Genomic DNA, 3633 nt, shown 5'->3' with positions numbered 1-3633 from the left:
CTCCCCCAACTCCAAATCCCCCCCCCCCCAGCACAAATAATTTTCCGACACTTCTGAGAAGAGGTATTTTTGACATGCAGTTGACCTACTCAACTCATCTCTAACCTGCATTTGATCTGCTTCATCTGCTTTCACATTCTCAAAGAAACTGTTCTGAAGGGTATTTAAAACCTGTCGTCATTGGCCCCAACTGTTGGGTGAAGTGTTTCTTATACAATAAGAAAAACTCCTTTTGAGTTCCAAAAGGGTTTGTAAGACCCCATTAGCAGTTTGATTTTGAGCCTGAAAGCCAAACGTAAAGTGGAGGGGGGTAAATCAGCCCATAGATCTTTCGATTTTCTTTCCTTCCGTGAGGGGGCAGCGTGAAGCCTTCCTGGCCGGTGGTAAAAATCCAACAGGCTGGTTGTACCAAAGTCAATAGATGGATCAACTTGGGTACAATCAGCCTGCCCATACATGGATCGAATCTCAGCTTTTCCCAAATTTCAATCCCTGAATGGCCGGCTTAGGACATACACATCCATCTACTGATCCTGGACCATTTCTACACTAACTAGGAGCTCCAGGGGCTACACACACTTAGCAGCCCAAGTGATGTTCTGCAGATCTCAATAGGTTCTCTGAGTGGGGTTGTCTGAGACTCAGCATCACCCTTCTGAAGACAAACTGGTCTCAATCCTGGGGACTCACACCTCCATCCAGTAGGACTCACACATTCTCCTCCAGGAGTTCCATCCTCTCTGATTCCTTTCAAGGGCCCAGAACCAAGGAGACATCTTTCTCTGCTCCAGGGTGACCTTGTAGGCAGGCGGGAGGGTGGGGGTTAACAATGTGCTGTCGTTTCTCGGGTTGGTCTTGCCTGACTTTTTAGGTCCGAGCCACTGGTCCTGTGTGGCAATAAAAAGGACACAGGTCTGAGTCCAATGGTCTTTGCCTAGCCGAACCCCAAGTTCCTGCTGTTAGGTTCCATTCCCGTCTCCAGATGTTTGCCTGTCTCCAGGAGCCTTCCACAATGTAGGGGGAAGTGTAGGGGGAAGTGTATGTACTAAAGAAGTGTATGCAAGTAACTGTCAAACACATGTGGTTCCCAGCTTTGATCAGTAGGCACATTGGGGTATGAAGACAGCAAGTGGTTACCAGGGGTAAAGGAAGTCTAGCAAGAAGCCTGTTGTGAAGCATGTAGCTGTGATAGGTGGGACATCCTCTTGCAGTGAAGGAGTTGCTTTTCGACATTGTCTCCTCTGGGGGTCTGTTTCCCATAGCAACGGGGGCAGATCAGGGCTCAGAGAGTACTGGCCACTGCACTGGGCATGGCAGAAGAAGAGCTGAATGCACACATGAAGTTCACATTAGGTGCATGGCGGGGGATCCATTCTATTACTGGGAGTGAGGTAGCGGACATATGCTGGACAGGTGGAGTGGGCATAGGCTCAGCATGTCCCTCCTAAGTGCAATAGAGTCAGTAATGGTGTACATTGACACAGGAAGGAGAAAGTTGACTGGAGGATAGTTTATTACTCAGGTGTACAGTGTGTGAGTCGCACTTAAGGTCCGCCTTAAGGTTGAGGTGCCCCTTAGCCTTTTCCCGGGCATTGATGGATATGGCACAAGTGAAGGTACCCCATGTGGAGGAGAGTTTTTTAAGTCCGCAAACGTGCAACTATAACGAAAAACCCGTAAGTGTTTCACAAAAAAGTGCAAGTGCAAAAACACCACACAAAAAGTGCACTTAGGGGTGTGCTGTGTCCTACCCCTAAAGGGGCTTGGACCGCTTACCCTGATCCCCCGGGGCACGAAGCTCCTGACGGGGACAAGGTTCCCACTTGGTCCTCCTGGCCAAAAGGCCTGGTGGACCACCGTTCCCTATGCCCAGCCGAAGCCGGACATTCAGTACTAGGCAAGGGGGCTCTCCCGAAGAAGAGTCCTCTAGGGATCAGGGGAGGAAGGAACCGTATGGCCACACATCCTCCCCCTAGACTTCAGGGTAGGCCCGAGGACCCACACCCTCCATCCATGAAATACACACACATAAGGCAAAGAAAAAAGTGACAAACATGGGAGTGCGTAATAAATAAATAAATAAAGTAAAGTAAATAAAATAAAAAAATGGTACCGTGCCGAAATGTGCACAGACCAGGCCCTGAGGCCCGTAGCAAAAATTGCCCTGGACTTAGCCAAAAGACCTGGTCCTTAGGGCGCTGTGCAAAAAGAGGTGAAAAACAGTGACCATGTGTCATCTTCACACCGTTGGGTCCCACACCCAAGTGTTACTAGTGACACCCCTGAGGTGACTACTCAGGGGGCACTGAGTTTGCGGACTTTTTGCGTCCCCAGCCCCAGGCCAGACCAAGGTAGATCCGTCCAAATCAGGAGGTACTGGGTCCTTCCAGTCTTCTCAGAGGAATTACTCCCGGGGCCCCAGCTTAACTCGTGGCGCTCCCCGGTTTCTCTCCCTCCGGTACTAGCCTTCCGGACCCCCATCATACCAGTGAGGGTACTATACAACAACCATCCCCGCAAAGCTAGAATGGTCGGGAGCACCCCCACTGGACACTGATAAGAACAGATACTACACTTGATCTTAGCCAAAAGGCCGAGAGAGTTACCCTATTCAAGGTGCCTAGCGTAGACCCTCAGATCCCCAGGAGGTAGCCTTTCTGGCTTCGGCCGACAACATGGCATCTGATTACAGCTCATGGAGAGGCCAATCCCCCCAACTCAACAACCTTCTAACCCCTTACTCATCGAGAACCCACTTCACCTCCTCATCAATAGATAGACAAAGGAGGCAGAGTTCTGAGTGGTCAGGAACCTTACTGAAGACTTCTCATATCCAAAACATAATATTTTGACCAGTAGGTCACACACACAAATTTAAAGACAATAAAGTCACTCTTCCATGGTTGATGCTCTTCCATTGTTGCCTAACAGGCCTCCTCCAGAAGAGTCTCTATGAAGATCCTAGCGGACCGCTGTCTCCAGCTTTATCACCTTAGTGTGAGGTGGCCTTCACACCTCAGGAACAGGCGCCCTTTCTCTACATTGGAGAGCATTCTCCACCAGTCAGAGGACAGCGCTAGTTACCATACTACAGTGGGTGGAGTAGAGTTCAAATTTGAAAAGACACAGTAACACCTCATTACAGGTATGTAGCACCCCTCCAGATAGCCAGGGGGAGCTAAAGTTTAATTTTCAGTAAGGAGGGCTGAGTAGAAGCCTGGGTGTGATAGTTAGTTGGGTCAGATTTAAGTCAGGGCTGAAAGGCTCTGCAGTTCAGTTCACTGATACCTCCCCCTACTCTAGAATCTTGGATAAGATACTAGAAGCAGTAGGTGGGGGTGAGGAGGAGCTGGCCTACACACTTAGAGGACCCTGGCCAATCCCCAAGCAGGAGGCTTGGCATGGGTCCAGGGCAGCTATTAAATGTGGAAAATCATGCTCAGAAGCAGGAGAGTTCGGGTGGAAGATGAAGTTAGAGGCTGGAGAGCAGTAGCCTGGGAAGGGGCCCAGATGGGAAGGGGCTCACCTACAGGCAAAAGAGCTGGAAAGGAGGAAAGCTCAGGACCTCATTGGCCTCCAGAGTGAGGACCAGGGAAGGAGGGGCCCAGTGAAAGACTGGCCACTGACCCATCA

General features: G+C 50.2%; 1 pseudogene; it reads right to left on the bottom strand.

Annotated features, from left to right (window-relative positions):
• Window positions 1–2489: 2489 nt before the first annotated feature.
• Window positions 2490–2606, bottom strand: LOC149433170 (U2 spliceosomal RNA; annotated as a pseudogene).
• Window positions 2607–3633: the final 1027 nt, after the last annotated feature.

This window comes from Staurois parvus, unplaced genomic scaffold (genome assembly GCF_062004578.1).
Source record: "Staurois parvus isolate SC_StPar_1 unplaced genomic scaffold, SC_StPar_1.0 ptg001948l, whole genome shotgun sequence".
In the NCBI taxonomy this organism is placed as follows: Eukaryota; Metazoa; Chordata; class Amphibia; order Anura; family Ranidae; genus Staurois; species Staurois parvus.
This window is presented reverse-complemented; position numbering and strand designations above follow the sequence as displayed.